Below are 17,693 nucleotides of genomic sequence, written 5' to 3'. Positions count from 1 at the left end.
CAGTAAAATGTAGGTAACAAGCCGAGCTTGACGAAATGCACCTTGGATTCGTCTTAGCTAACTAGTTTAGACTCGTAACATGATTAATATTTTTAGCATTTAAAACAAAACACCGTATAAATTAGAAAAAAACTAATGGCAATTTAAGCGAAAGATGTTGGAAATCTTGAAATGCTAGAAATTGGGTTTGATGCAAAACTTTGACTTGTATACTTCCAATTGCAAATTGAAATTGGAAATCGCAAGGAGAAGCTGCCAAGCATTTATAGAATGTAGTGTCAAAACAAAAAAAACACTATTGTTTCTATTGCCTTTCTCACTACCGATATAAGAGGTGAGGTGTCTTGATCATATTACAAAATTTTTGTCCTGATTATCGAACTTTTAAAAGTAGAATAAATAATAAATCCATTAAAATAAATAAGAACCTAGATTTCGTTAATAAAATATGACCGTACCAAAAAAATACATTTCATAAATGAAATTCCATTTTACTTAAAAAAAAGATATGAAATTTAATTTGGCTATTCTCAATGCCACCTTATGGACAACCAATGTACCTTTCACCAAACAGTATTGGTCACTAGCCGTGTTGAAAGGATCGACTTCCCTCGTACCAATTCTCTTTTGACAGTAGAGATTGTTTTAGACGACAATTAAACTCGTCAACTTCTGTCTCAAATCTCTTCACTTCGAGTTAAGTTGATTGCGGGTGCAATATTCTTCGTGATTCATTATAATGTGAAAACGATCCGAAACGCGCCCCCCCAAAACACTGAGAGTTTGTTGTTTGTGTGTTACCTAATAACAATAATAAAAAAACATCACATAATAAATAAATAAAAAATAAAATGATAAAAAAACTTAATAAATATTGAAAAAAAACATAAAACATTATTGATATTCTCATTCTTCGAAATATCTATTCATGCCCACGCTAGAGACACTTTTTCGAACGTCGCCCATTTCTATTTATTTTAGATAGAACTCTTAGACCAAGTGTAGTCATAAAGCCCCACCCCCAAGCGTTATGCGTCACGCGACGCCCAGTCGGAGTTATGGTTTTTTACAAAAACAAGGTGTAGTCATAAAGTCTCAAAACGCCTAAAATGTTTTTTTTTTTAATTTTCGTCCACATGTTCCATGTTATATACAAAACGCTAAAAAAAACCCTCCAAAACACCGCGGGGGGGGGGGGGGGGGGGGGGGGGTTGCCCCCGGCGTTATAGGGCAAAATTCCTCCCATAAAGCTTGACTACGGATGGTCTTACAAGAAGCTTAAAATAAAGAATATAAAAGCATCACATTCCTCTTGATCACCCGATGTCAACCATTAGTGGTTTACCCGCGTACAAAGTAAGGAGGCAGCTACCATCAATAAGCATACCCCTCTACTGTCACTTATATTAAAAATTCACGATCACCTTTTATAAAATTTTGGTTAAGCCCCTCAATCACTTCCTATAAAAAAAAGTTTTGTCAACTACTGTAAGCATCTCTCATTGATACGGTACCATCCACCGTAACCCGACCCATGACCCGGTGCCAAACTGGAGCACAAGTTTATAGCAACATGTTCCCACGTTTCCCTTAACTGATTTGCATCTCTTGATTTAATTGCATTTTCATTGCACGTTTCCTTTTCTTTAGAGTAGTGGATTATTGTAGTTATTTTATTTCCATGCATTGTATGTAGCCTATAAAAGGCCATTAAACTTTATTAATGAGAAGAAGAAAATTATGAAGTAAAATTATGTCTTATTCTTTTCCTTATTTTTTTGGAGTTTGATCCACTCAATGGATTAACTATCTTGAGAGATTAATCATCTCGAATCAGTTACTATCACTCATTGTCCTAGATAGGGGCATGACAATGCCACATGGAACATCCACTCCCACACTAGAAGCACTTCCCCACTCTTAGGCCAGTCTTTGTGGGGCGGTACGCCGCCGCCAATGTTAATCGTGGACGTGGCATCACTTTTGCAAAGAAGGTGGCCTTTTCCAGCGTAAAACTCCGCGCGCGGAGAGACGTTTTCTGCCGTTATTGGGCAACATTACGGGGTGCAACAACGGGTTAACGACTTAACTGTCGAAGGTTTGGATGGGGGCGGTGTTATGGATGGTGGCCGACGTAGAGGGGGTTAACGACTTAACGGTGGAAGGTTTGGATGGGGACAGTGTTATGAATGGTGGCCGACCCGCGGGGGGTGGAGGGTTAACATCATTCCACAACAACCAGCCTTATATAAGTTGATTATCATCATCATCGTACTTATTAAATTTCACCAAATAGCAAAACTATGATAAGGTCTGAGACGAGTAAGATGTGGATAACCTTAGCTACACATTGTAGCCTTATATAAGTCGAATTTACTATTTTTGTAGGATATTCTATTTTATTTAAAAAATGACATTTGTTGATCTAATTACATGAAACGAAAAACTTAAGAAACAAGTAAACCAAAAAGTAAATAACACGTCTTCATAATAGAAACGACCCTTCAATTCATTTCTCTAATGTAACATTGTAACAATGAACAATTGGTGAATTTAAGAACTTGTGACATAAGTTATTTTATATTAGTTAAAACTTATCTTACGTGGTGAAATGAGTAAAACAGATAATCAAACTAAGTGTCAATAAGTTTGTACACTTATCTTCAGTGCACAAACTATTAAACTCCGGCTTTGTGTAGTGGATGAGGTGAGGCGTGCCAACCAACGTCCACCTCACCCCATTGTTAAACGATGGGTTATTTTTAGCCTTATTGCTTACATGACCCTTTAACATGTCATTTTAACATCAACACTACATATAGTCTCATGTACATTTAATCCCTCACCGGATGTCTTGTTAGTTGTTATAGATAAAATTGCAAAAATACCCCTATATTTTGAGTTTGTTACACTTTGCACCCCAACATCGCATGGTAAAGATTCACTTTCAAGATTCTCAAGATGTGAAGCTAAAAGAAAACGTTCAAAATTCTACTATAAAATGGAAGGACCAAAGTCTTCTCACACGTGAAAAAAGTGGAAAACATTGTACTGGATAACATGGTGGCTTAATTCTTTTTAGAGAGAATTTTTTAAAATTGAAGCATTATATAAGTAGGGTTGTACATAAGTACATTGGTTGATTCAAACTGATTATGTAGTAATTATTTAACCAAGTTGCGATTCACAAATTCAAGAATTTTAAAATTAACCTACCAACAATAGTAAGTAGCTTGTGATTTACAAATGTTCCTAATTAACTTGTAAAAATTTAGAACTCACCATGGTGAATATATAGGAAGTTGTATCTTTAATGAGATTGAAAGCTCCAGAGTCGAAATGACGTGTCAAATGATGAGTTAGGTCAGTTCAGGTTGAATTTCACAATATCAAAGGAGTCTCATGGATCAACTGCATACACAAGTAAAGAAAAGGGTGGGTCAATCATCGGTAGCATTCATGCAAAACCATAAGACTGATAGCTTGGTGTGTAGGTGAGATTGGAGACTTGGACATTGTGTATGCAATAGAACTCTTTGCCGAGTATGTAAAGTATTAAATAGCTCTATGGAACGGGCGATAAAACACACTCAATGAATGAATATAATGACTAGTTGTCTAAATGTGAATATTTTCTTGAAAAGTTTTCTAATTATAGTATCAAACATGTTAAGGAATAAATATATAATCGCGTCTATGTGCTTTTTGTGAGGCCGAATCAAAATGTGAGAACACATGGTGTCAGAGGGAGATTAATTAGAGAACATAAACAAATGAGAACAAAGGGAATCACTATTTGTCCCATGGACAAGCTTCAATGAATCGTGACCAACTCTCATTCCCATTCAATCCATGATCAAAGTGATCAACCGAGTAAGTTTATCTTTTTTAGTTATCTCTAGTTCTTGGATGAAACCTCCTCCGTATATGGCTCTATTATTTTATTTGGTGGGAACCTTAACTCGTAACATTAATAAAACATGGTGAATAAGCCAAGCTTGTTGAATTGTCTCTCGGACTCAACTTGACTGGATTGACTCGTTTTCACTAGTAGCATAAATAAAATCATTAGCTTTTAAAACACAACATCTGAAGAAAACTACCCATGATAATATGCAAACGAAATAGCGTTAGTTGATCGGAGTCTTGCAATGCTACGTAAAATTGGGTTTGATGCAAAACTTTGACTTTCTTTCCAAATGCTAATTGATATCTGGAATTACAAAGAGAAACTACCAAGCATTTATGGAACGTAGTATTAAAAAAATAAAAATAGAAAAGAAAACACCATTTTTTTTTTAATATTTTTTTCTTTCATTAGTAGATGTGCTTTTTACAATAAAAGACGATGGACATAAAAAAGAAGTAAAAGTTACATGTAATATAAAGAATTCTTAATCCATTTGATAATCTGCATTTCTTATTCTTACTACACTTCAAGATAAAGAAATACACAATATATTGTAAAGAGTGTGCTTTTATTCTTGCGATTCTTCTCAAAAACCAAACCGCCCCTGAAGAGGTAGGTCCCAGCAGAGCCCAGTTGGACCCGCAAGACTCACCTAAAATAGGGACGTCTGCGCAGAGACCAACTGGATCCGCAGGACCAACCATGCTCAGAGACGTGACGTCCTTACGCGCAGTACGCAAGCTGGTCCCGCAGGAAATGCCTCCCAATGGTGAAGGACTCCGCCTGTCCCCGCAGCCTCGGATACAAGCCATTAGGGAAGGCCACCCGCGCAGCATGGCTACACGCACAAGGCACTTAGCTCTCGATCATTCAGTGTCACCTGAAGGAATGAGCCAAGCCGGGAGCAATCCCGCACAGAGGCGGGAGGGGGAATACTCCCGCCCAAATAAGCCAGTCCGTATACTGAAGGATCTTTTACTGTACCTGACGAGGTATGGGCGAAAGATCTGATCAGAGACGACAGCTCACTGATACAGTATGGCGAGCAGCATGCTCCTGTACTGTATCACTATTAGCCGCTGCCTACTCACCAACTACTGCCATACCACGTGCGTAGCCGTCAGTTGGTGGAACAGGAATAGTGTACAGCAGGCCTGGTCGCTATCAGCCGCTACCTACCCACCAACTACCAGCAGGGCACGTGCGTAGGCTACTGTTGGTGGAACAGGAACACTGTTGCAGCCGGCCATACCTCTTTGGAAACCTACCTTCGGCTATAAATACCACAAATGGTATGACCATCTTATCTTATCATCTTACTACATTATCATCATATTATACCTGATATCTGCTCTAGCAATCTCTTAATATACTTTTATATTTAAAGAGCAATCTAGTCTGATTCTCACGCCGGAGGGTGGTCACAAGGAGGAACCCCCCCCCCTTCTCAGTGACGAGCTCACGGTGTCTGTTTTGCAGGTTATCAGAAGAACCATCTTCCAAGGGTCTAACCCCTCGTGGGAAACAGCTATCCAACCCCCAGGTTACCAGTAATCTGTCCGGGGTCCGGTTAGTGTTTCTTCATTGGCGCCATCCGTGTATAAAGCTAGAACTTTATTTTTCTCCAGTTTTTTCAAACTTCTACAAAGATGGTTAGAGAAATTCCGGTAACCATAACCCCTGCTACTAGGGGGAATACCGGCAACACAGTTTTTACGAACACTACCCCGGCTACCGAAGCCGGGGCAAGTGAAGTAAATTTTACGAACACTACCCCACTTACCAAAGCTGGGGCAAGTGCAGTAAATGATCGCCTACTGGGATCCACCGATACCCAGTTTGAGAAACGAAGACTCCCCCGCCAGACTCTCGATGAAGTTAAGGCATGGGCGGAGGCACGACAAAAGGAATTCCAGGCTGAGTTGGACGAACGCTTGCGTTCCGTACAACAGGCCGACGAATTCGAATACTGGGAGGATGACTCGGAGGAATCCGACTCCGACGCGAACCCTCGCCATAGGGCAAAAGGGAAGCGTAAGGAAACGGAATCCCAACCGAAAAGGCATTTTGGACAAGCCTTCAAACCAAAAAGCACAGGTGGAAGTCCACGAGACTTCTCTAAAACGTTCAGACCAAACGTTGCAAATGCAGGAACGTCCAAATTTGCAAGGGACATTGCTGAAGCAATCGCCCCAAAGAGTGCCAAACAAATGCCCAACATAGGCACATATGACGGTATATCTGATCCAGACGATCATTTGAACAGGTTCATAGCAGGGGCAACCGTCAGCAATTGGACGGAACCCACGTGGTGTTACATGTTCCAAATGACGCTGGTTGGGGCTGCTAGAGCATGGTTCGATCGTCTACCGGTCAACCACATCTACGACTGGGCAGACTTCCAACAGAAGTTTAGCCAACACTTCAGCCAGCAACGGAAGTATACCGAGGAGCAATGGACAATCCTCAAATGCATACGAGAGGAAGACGAATCTCTGCCAAACTTCATCACTCGCTTCAACTCAAAGAAGCTAAGTTTGGGCAATATCAGCGAAGATCTTGTTCGCGCTGCCTTCATCCAGGGCGCACATGACCCAGAGCTCATCCGCACCCTAACGGGTAAAGATGGCATGCCATCCACATGGGATGGCATCATGACAGCAGCAAAACGCTACGCGGAAACAGAGAAGCAACTGGGTAGAGATCTCCCACAGAGCACAAACCTCTACACCCAGAGGACGAGAGAAGACAACGTCCTCACCGCCCGACTAAATAAAAAACGAAAGCTAGGCATTTGGCAGTCGAGGGTAAACTTTGACACCTCATCCGGCTTGCAACATCGGTTGGGCGGAAGGGATAATGTACAGTCGCACCGGAACTCCAGATGGACGCCACTCACCAAAAGCGTCACTGAGATATTCGCCACTGAAGAGCTCCCATGGCCAAAGCCTCCAATAATCCGACATCGTCACGATGCTGATCGGAGCAAGTACTGTGACTTTCACAAGACAAAGGGCCACAACACTGAAGAATGCATAGATGTAAAAGATATGGTCGAAACATTTGTCAGAGATGGGACGCTCGCGCACCTCGTGGCGCAATAAAGGCTGAGCAGGCGGGTGCGTATAGAACCCCAGCTGGGGAAAACACGAATCAATTCCAGCTTCAAAATCGAGACTACATGCTGCGTAAAGAACGAGATCCCGAACCAGGTGCGTATCGGCTCGATGACACTCCCATCCCAACAAGGGAGCTCATTTACACAGTTTGCATGTAAATCAATTCCAATTTGTAAAGAAAAGGCCAAGAGCCACTTCTAATGGAAATGATTCTCTTTAAGAATATCGAAGCTGATGATTTTACATTTATACTTTTCTGAACACTAATATGCCGGTTTTCACCGCATAATTACGTGAAGTCATTGCATGGGAAGGCGGTCCTACCCGCACGAACCCAATAACGTGACAAACCTTCACGCAGGTCGGTTGAAGGGGAAAAAGTTCAGCACCCAAAAATGAAAGTGCCGGTCTATCCGCATGAATCATTAAGGAAACTGAATAATAACCTATCAACAACCGCGCGTCGAACGGTTAAAACTATCCAACACTGGTGACGGCATTCACATTACGTGAAGTCGTTGCGTGGGAAGGCGGTCTTACCCGCACGAACCCAATAACGTGGCAAACCTTCACGCAGGTCAGGTATGGGTAAAGTTTTGCCATCCTACTAAGTGCAAGTGACGGTTCTACCCGCACAATCACGAAAGAGGAAGCAAAACTTCACACCTATTATCAACCACGTTCAAAGGTTAACTTATCCTCAAAAGGTAAGAAAAACCTACACGCAGGTCAGGTATGGGTAAAGTTTTGCCATCCTACTAAGTGCAAGTGACGGTTCTACCCGCACAATCACGAAAGAGGAAGCAAAACTTCACACCTATTATCAACCACGTTCAAAGAATAACTTATCCTCAAAAGGTAAGAAAAACCTACACGCAGGTCAGGTATGGGTAAAGTTTTGTCATCCTACTAAGTGCAAGTGACGGTTCTACCCGCACAATCACGAAAGAGGAAGCAAAACTTCACACCTATTATCAACCACGTTCAAAGGTTAACTTATCCTCAAAAGGTAAGAAAAACCTACACGCAGGTCAGGTATGGGTAAAGTTTTGCCATCCTACTAAGTGCAAGTGACGGTTCTACCCGCACAATCACGAAAGAGGAAGCAAAACTTCACACCTATTATCAACCACGTTCAAAGAATAACTTATCCTCAAAAGGTAAGAAAAACCTACACGCAGGTCAGGTATGGGTAAAGTTTTGCCATCCTACTAAGTGCAAGTGACGGTTCTACCCGCACAATCACGAAAGAGGAAGCAAAACTTCACACCTATTATCAACCACGTTCAAAGGTTAACTTATCCTCAAAAGGTAAGAAAAACCTACACGCAGGTCAGATAAAAGTTAAGTTTAGCCATCTTACCAAGTGCAAGTGACGGTTCTACCCGCACAATCACGAAGGAGGAAGCGAAACTTTAACCCACTATCAACCACGTTCAAAGGTTCTTATTCTAAACACTTGGAAAATTGCTAATTTAAACTAAGTATGCAAGTCATAAGTTTATAAAGCAAGGAACCCAAAGAAGGAAATAACAATCTTATACGCAAAAAGATTAATATTTCAAGAATATATTACAAGAATGGCCGGGTAACTACCCGCCTAAAAGAAAAAAAAAAAAACTATACAAGTCTATCTTAGCAATGGGAAGGGATCTTCAGGATCAAGCTTCAGGGCCGCTTCCACTTGGACCCGCTCCGTCAGAAGAACGGGGTGGTTTGAGGAACGCTTTGAGGACAGCTAACCCATCATCAGCAGTAGCTACTTCGTCCACCTTCTCCACCACTGGATGCGGGAAGGCGGCGTATTGGTTCAATGCTTGGTCATAAATGGCTTCGGTATCCACATTGAACAAGGGGAAGTTGGAAGGCGGGACGCCTTTCTCAACAAACCCTAGACCAAGCAAGAAGCCGGCCTTTTCCCCATCCTCATGAGAAGCGTTGAGGGCTGCGGTCATAGCATCATCGTAAGAGGTCTCTGAAAAGACCCGACGCACAACCTACAAAGAAAACACAAGTATTAGAACCTTTTCTTACAAAAGAAAAGCGTGAGGATAAATCTAAACATACCTGAGGCAACGCTTCTCGAAGAAGCCATTGGAGGGCAGCTTGAGCTTCGTTATGGGCGCGTTCGGCTTCGCTCTTGTTAAGGTTGGCAAGTAAAACTTCCTTTGCGGCAGCCTCTTCGACGCCCTTAAGCTTCCGCTGGGTCTGGTCAAGCACCCCCCTCTGGTCCAGGATTTCCTGGAGTTTCTTGGCATCTTCCATTGCCAAGGCATCATGAGTGCGTTGGAGAGCCTCTAATTTGGCCTTGAGCTCCTCATTCTCCACACGCAAAGGCTCAGCAACGGCTTCAGCCTTGGCAGCCCTCTCGGTTGCGTTTCGCGCAGTCTCCCTGGCCAGCCGAAGCTGTTCATTCACAGCTTGGGCAGCCTTGGAGCGGGCCTCGAGTCGCGCCTGAACTTCAACCCTCGAGGGCCTTGAAGGCCTTCTCCTTGTCGGCGGCAGCTGCCGCCAGCTGTTGGTTCTCCTCCCGAAGAGCACGCGCCTCAGATATGTCCTTGGCGTGAGCTGCTTTCAACTTGTCGTTTTCACGACAAAGCAGCTCGACGCGCGGCTGCATCCGGGCCTGGAGAACCCGAAGCTCATTAGTTAGCCTACCCTCCTGGTAGCTAACCATGGCTTCCCCCAACGCACCCGGAGGAGCAGCGTGGCGAGCCCAGTCCACGCACTCCACAGGTGTGCGAAGGGTTGTTCCTCGGCGTATGTTCCATCGAGGAACATACACTTCATTGGAATCCGACACTGCAAAAGAAACAAAAGCAGTAAGGAAAAGATGATACGAAACATAAGGGAAAAAGAAAGGAACCCTACGCACCTGTAGTGTCAATGACAGGCCGATAGCCGCCAAACCCATCACCTGAACCTAAAGGAAATCCATCCAACAGGTCAGGCAGACGGGAAGGTGGCAAAGATCGGCGTGAAGCCCTGCGCGTACCTGATGGTCCGGCCATCGGTGCCGGTGGCGCGGGCATGGTGGCAGCCGCCGTGGTCGCCGTTGTGGTCGCCGCCGTGGTCGCCGCCTTGTAAGCAGCAGCAGTAACCGCCGGCTCTGTGAAGGATGTTGTAAAAATCGCACTCACAGCCGGCGGTGACGTCATCACTGCCGGAACAGTTGGCTCAAAGGAATGAGCAACTGAACCAGCGGATGCAGGCGCAGGCGCCTGGGTCGACGCCTCAGGAAGGCTGACCGAGCCTACCGTCATTGGCGGGGAGATACTCCCCTGCGGTTCACCCCGGAATGCGTCAACACCCACGCCTGCACAAAGAGTGTTAAATTTATAGTGATAAATCTGCAGACATTATGATTGTACTTACGGGTTTTCTTGACCCTGAACGTACGGACGGGCGGGGAGGAACCCGATGGAGCCGGCCTCTTGGTACCGGTCACCGTCGTCTTCGTTGGTTCTCCGGAGGTAACGGTCGTAGCCTCCGGAGCAGTGCTCTTCTCACCACCGGGCTTCCCCGCCACCTCTTCACTATCTGACTCCGAGTCAGAGAGAACCACTGGATCAGCTGTGGAGGCCTTCTCCTTCCCCTTCACACCGGCAGCAGCCTTCTTCTTCCGCACAAGGGGAGGACCATCTGCGGATTCCTCAGAAGAAGACAGGATGTAAGGATTTCCAGCAACGGGTACAGCATTGAGGGGTTCAGGATAGAATATCTCCTTACCTGGCCGCCGGTGGCTCAGGATCTCTTGGCCCGGCGGATAGACCTCCACAAACCTATCCGCCGTTTGCTCCAGGATGGGCAACTCATTGTCGTCCAGAGCACGAGTGCCCACCCGCACGGGACTGTCAGCTTCCCGCGGGAACAGGAGCGACTCCAAATTATTCCCCTCTGAAAGAAAAAGAAACAGTTAGAAAATTAACTAATATCAGCAAAAAAGACAAGACATACCATAAGGAATAGAGTTCAAACCGTATTCAAGAAGGATGGGAAACCGGGACGCATCCTTCCATACCCGGCTCATCCCCAGCAGCACCATCCCGGACTCCGCAAACCGGTAAACCGGAGATTGGACCTGGGATATCTTCGCGAACCATTCCGCCTCCTGGTAACTGGAAGCATGAAGGCTCGGAAGCGCTTGACCCTTCTTGAACTTCATAGCAATGGGGATGGCGCGGGCAGAGATGTAGAAGAACTCCCGCTTCCACGATCGGAGACTGCGCTCGGTCACGCAGATCTTCAAACCCTTAATACGGGTTGTCAGGGTGTACCACCCCTGGACGCACCTCCAAGTATAAAAGGTCATCAGGCGGTCCACGTAGGGCTCAATACCCAGAATCCGACACACCCACTCGAAGTGCCGGACCTTGGCAATCGCCATCGGATGCACCTCGGTCAGGTGCACACCGTGCCTCTCCAGGACACGGTACATAAACTTTGTCAATGGAAACCTAAGGTTCCCATAAACAAAGAATGCAGCATATACCCCGATCTTGCCACTGGGGGCATCGTACACAGTCTGGTGGGATTCAGGAAACTCAGGCTCGAGAGACTCGAGCATGAACTTCCTGACTATGTACTGGTACTGATCGACAGGTAGAGCACACTGGCACTCGCCAGCAGTACTCCTATCGTCGGCTACGGCTACAGCTTCAGCATCATGAGAAGACATTGTTGCAGAAAGAAGTGATTTCGGGAAAATGCTTGCCTGAAAAAGGGGAGTATTTGCCGGAAATCACTAAGAAGAAGAAGAGGTGAAAGTGTGGATTACAAAGAGGCCTCTCCCCCTTTATATACTAATCGCAATTAATGCGGTGAATTTAATGCGGAGGAGAGAGAAATCGACGGTGCAATGAAACTATGACACGTGGCAAAAAGCAGGCTGGCAACAGCTGTTGACAAGACGTGTGCCAGTAATTTCGCGGCCACGCGCCCGAAAAATCGTGCCCACGCGCCAGGAAAAGCGTCTGGAATGACCATGTTCTGTCACGTCACCATAACTTCCTGCACGTCCTGACACAGTCAGAAGAAACCGTCGCACGACGTTTCAGAGGTTTGGACTGTTATCTTTTCACCAACTCTTCGAATTTCAAAATTCAAAAAAATTTGAAAATATTAAAAAGTAAGCGGGAAAATACCCCTTACCCCTTGGCAAACAAGTAACCGTAAGACGGATGCGGGTACAGTGTAAAGGCAAAACCCTTCACATACCTAGCACCCGCAGGGAATTGAAGCCAAATAAACCTTGGCAAACAAGTAACCGTAAGACGGATGCGGGTACAGTGTTAAGGCAAAACCCTTCACATACCTAGCACCCGCAGGGAATTGAAGCCAAGTATTCCTCGGCAACCAAGTAACTATAAGACGGGTGCGGGTACAGTGTAAAGGCAAAACCCTTCACATACCTAGCACCCGCAGGGAATTGACGCCAGGAATACCTTGGAAGTAAGGTAACCGTAAGACGAGCGCAGGTACAGTGTTAAGGCAAAACCCTTCACATACCTAGCGCTCCGCTGGGAATTGAAACCAAGAAGGATCTTCTGGGCAATGCTTGCGGAAACGGAAATAACATCCCCGCAGAGCGGGAACGTCGAGAACTACGTTGTTTAAAGCTCCAGGATGGAATTGGTGGTCTAAACATAATTGATCACTATGTTCAAAGCTACCAAAACCTCATGGAAAATCCATACAACTGGGACTCAATGCTCCTGACTTGCGAGGAGGTTACAGACCTACCCGCATCATACCCAAAGACCAAGCAGGAAACTCGGGCATTTCTGCAAGTGACAAGGACTTCCGCGGAAAGAATCCCCATGGAAAACCTTACAAAACCCTTTTCAAAACCCTTTGCTCAAGTCCAAAAGTTCACCTCACTTTATTAAACACTCATGAGAAGAACATTGGACTGGGGGGACTTGAAGAGGTAGGTCCCAGCAGAGCCCAGTTGGACCCGCAAGACTCACCTAAAATAGGGACGTCTGCGCAGAGACCAACTGGATCCGCAGGACCAACCATGCTCAGAGACGTGACGTCCTTACGCGCAGTACGCAAGCTGGTCCCGCAGGAAATGCCTCCCAATGGTGAAGGACTCCGCCTGTCCCCGCAGCCTCGGATACAAGCCATTAGGGAAGGCCACCCGCGCAGCATGGCTACACGCACAAGGCACTTAGCTCTCGATCATTCAGTGTCACCTGAAGGAATGAGCCAAGCCGGGAGCAATCCCGCACAGAGGCGGGAGGGGGAATACTCCCGCCCAAATAAGCCAGTCCGTATACTGAAGGATCTTTTACTGTACCTGACGAGGTATGGGCGAAAGATCTGATCAGAGACGACAGCTCACTGATACAGTATGGCGAGCAGCATGCTCCTGTACTGTATCACTATTAGCCGCTGCCTACTCACCAACTACTGCCATACCACGTGCGTAGCCGTCAGTTGGTGGAACAGGAATAGTGTACAGCAGGCCTGGTCGCTATCAGCCGCTACCTACCCACCAACTACCAGCAGGGCACGTGCGTAGGCTACTGTTGGTGGAACAGGAACACTGTTGCAGCCGGCCATACCTCTTTGGAAACCTACCTTCGGCTATAAATACCACAAATGGTATGACCATCTTATCTTATCATCTTACTACATTATCATCATATTATACCTGATATCTGCTCTAGCAATCTCTTAATATACTTTTATATTTAAAGAGCAATCTAGTCTGATTCTCACGCCGGAGGGTGGTCACAAGGAGGAACCCCCCCCCCCCCTTCTCAGTGACGAGCTCACGGTGTCTGTTTTGCAGGTTATCAGAAGAACCATCTTCCAAGGGTCTAACCCCTCGTGGGAAACAGCTATCCAACCCCCAGGTTACCAGTAATCTGTCCGGGGTCCGGTTAGTGTTTCTTCAGCCCCCGAATTTTCATATAGCCCACCAAATGATCAACCTAATCAAGTTTTTCTTATCATTTTGAACTTTCAACGTTTCTCATCATGCCATCAACTCGGTCGGCATAATTGCACTCCCGTCGAGAGACCAAACCAAGAAACAACAAGACCCGCTTAGCCACTGAACAATTACCAAAAACATGGTCATACATCTCCTCAAACTCATTACATAGCAAACATAATGAACTAGTTTTATACCCGTCCGGTGGACGGGTAGTTTAATGTCAAAATATCAAAATTATAATTATTTGCATTTTAAACTAAAACAATATATGTTTAAGATACATGTTCAACACAAATTTAAGTAAACGAATTAAATATATATTAAAAACTATAAACAACTATGTAAACTAATCAGGGCTAGGACCATAAAGAAAGGGATGTTCATGGTTCATGGATCAAGGACAATGTAAAATAGGAAATCATACACCGAAGTCGGACCAAAGTACTAGTAATAGATACTTTGCTTATTAAAACCTCGAACACAATGAATTTGTTTGTGCAAGGGTGTTCGGAAAAAACCTCATTTAAATAGAAAAACGTGCTTCAAAATGATCTTTGACTATAATAAAGTCAATCTAAGAGAATTGATTTGATACAAGCTTTTCTAAATTGTCATTTACCTTATTAGCAATTCCAATACCTAGATTGAAATCTATGGATCGGTTGTAGTCAGTATATGAAAGAAACAAATCATGACCAAGACTTTCAAATACATGCTTTAAACATATGTATTGTAGTAAGAAAAATAAGCATATCACACGCGAATAAGTTGGTTATACACATTCAAAGTCAAAGTCAAGGACGGGCCAAGTGGCTGATCAAGTGCAGGTCTATGATGCTTCAAGATTGATACTCGCTTAGCTTTTATCCTACCGCTCACCAAAAAGTGTAACACCTAAACCAATAGCCATGTGCAATATGTTAAGATATTTTATAATTCTTTTTATTTCATCATCACCTAGTGATGCATATAAGGTCATAACAGTATTATTATGCCAAAAGAAGCCATTGTTGTAGCCCCTTCCCTTGGTGAGTTGGTGACCCCATGTTCCGCATCCGGTGAGGCTTAGAGCGGCATAGGTTAAATGTGAAGCCTGAAAGACAGTAGTCTTGCTTGTCTACAGTAGTGTAAGAAACCTAACCCGAGAAAGAAGACTCGTGTTGACCCGAACCAAACAGCATGTTACCTGCCCATGAAAGATGCTAATCACTAAAATAAAAAACGGTGGTTTTGACTCGTTTATTGAAAAAAGATAAGGTCGACCGATTTACTAAAAAAGAAAAGCCTGGCTCGTTTTATAAAATGATAACTCCGACCTATTTACTAAAAATGGTAAATAACCCATTCGGTGAAAAAGATAAAAAATTTTCTCGTCTACTAAAAATGATAATCTGACCTGGTTAATTAAAATGATAATTTGATCTACTTACTAAAATGGTAATCTTGACCCGTTTGCAAAATGGTGCATCTGATTGCCTGCTGCTAAAAAACAATCCCAGATTATGCAAATCTGCTCGTGAAGCCAGTTTGATCACAACTTCTTTCACTCCTGTTTAAAGCCAGTTTGAGCACAACCACTATTCAAGTGATTAAAAATAGAAAAATATAACCAAATACAGAGACCTTATCGGTTGAATTCTCCATTACTTGCAAATGTCTGCATCTAAAATGGTGAATGGTATTTGGCTAGCACTTTATTTATTCTAAACACACAATATAAAAGGAGGTAGAATATAAAATAATGTCATCCTCCTTAAAAAAAACCAACATGATATAATGAAACCCCACGTATAAGCGTATTTTATCAAGTTAAGACTTAAAAGTGTCTTTCCAAACACTAATTGAACACAAAAGAAATATTTAAATTAGAAACCAATGCACGTTACACTCAGATAACTAACAATTTTTGTATGAGCTTTTGGTGTCTACAAAAGAATAAGTAGTTAAGAAGTTAAAAATATTAAATTCAAATGGAAAATAATAAGGAGCTACACACCAACTTGGCACTTTCATCTTCAAAATAAGATGCTGCAATCCATCCAATGCAGTGAACTGACAAATCATTCAAGGAAAAGCTGTAATTAGTAATAGTAGTAACATAGAAAAGAGAAACTGCTAAATCTTTATATACATGAATATTTTAGCATATAATAAGTTCACATCACAATACTGGACAGACATAACCATGAAATAACTGATTATAACATCTATAAAGGTATAGAACCATTAATAGAGACGTGAGCAATATAATTCAATGCCGGGTAAACTGAATAGAAGCCAATTCAAGGTTTGAAATAATATGAAAGCTTACGAGCAACCAATGCAGGCGGGATGTATTATGGTAGTCAGTCGCTGAGATGCATATCTTGGCTTGAAATCAGTTAGTAGGTTATTAATTTCCTGTTACAGAAATTGTTGCTGAAGATTATAGTGACAATGAAAACAAAAGGCATACAAGAAGAAGAATAGCTATATGTATGAAGAAATTTAAAGAATATAGTTATTAATATCCTTGACGGGAGAAGATAACCATCAATAATATTCATGACGCCTTTTATCGACAACTTCATCACATTCTCAAACACTTATCTGGTGCTTTAGTCAAACTGACATGCTCCATATCCGCTATCAAATTAGAAAGTTGTTCACTATCTATCCCACCCTAATCTCTGATCTAACGTTGGCTAACCACAAATCATTTATTCAACTTAAAACACATAATATTTTTATATAATAGCTAGATGTCACCCTACACACCATACTCCACCCAAACTAAATAACACTAACCAGTCATAGGCGGGCCCCGAATCCTTCGCATCAAGCGCAAGTTACACCATTTTTGTTTCTATTAACTTTGTTAGTTTGTTTATCAAACTTAAAAAACAGTCATATTCATAGAATATTTTAAAATTGTTTATTAATACTTTAACATCAAAATAATATTTATAAAATTTTCATGGACGAATATGTTATGGGTTTAATGCAACGTGTTTTTATGTTAAGCACGAAAGATAACCATGATACATTGATTTTTATTTGTATTAAACAGTTTTTTCATCACACACACATCGAGACCGGCACCGAGAACTAGAAAATAAAATTTGGTTAAATGCGAAAAATATTTTGAGTCTTAAGTAAAAGAAGTATTTTGTTAGGTTTAAACAATTTAATTTTTAAATTGGTTTCCTTAATTATGATTTGGGTTGTGTAAAAATTTGTATAAAAATAAGCTTAAACATGATTTGGGTTGTGTAAAAATTTTGTATAAAAATAAACTTAAACATGTACATGTCTCAAATGAGACTAGAACTCATAACTTTTTGGTTGGAAGTCATACGCATTTGCCATTAGACCAAACTAGTTGTTATGTAATCGAATTTAAAGATGAAATATACATATAATTTTTCAGATAGCGGGGTGTCGGGCCAGTGGTCGTTGACCACCTACCTCCCTAGGGTTGGCCCTGACACGCATACATATATATGCATATATAAAGGGGCAACAAACCATAACGAAACATTATGAAGATCGGCAACAAACCTACATAACAATAATATGACACGTGAAAGGGCTTTAAAACCTCCTCCATGGTAGATAGCCTAATGACAAGTGAAAAAACTTAAACTCATGTATTTAGATTATATTAAAAACATGAAATTCATTTTAAGATATATTATTATCATATTTATCTTTCAAAATTCAAAGAATTTGGTTTAAT

The sequence above is a fragment of the Bidens hawaiensis genome, unplaced genomic scaffold (assembly GCF_021521415.1).
Source record: "Bidens hawaiensis isolate Kalapana, Puna unplaced genomic scaffold, B.hawaiensis_p1.1 tig00016460_1, whole genome shotgun sequence".
Taxonomy (NCBI): Eukaryota; Viridiplantae; Streptophyta; class Magnoliopsida; order Asterales; family Asteraceae; genus Bidens; species Bidens hawaiensis.
This window is presented reverse-complemented; position numbering follows the sequence as displayed.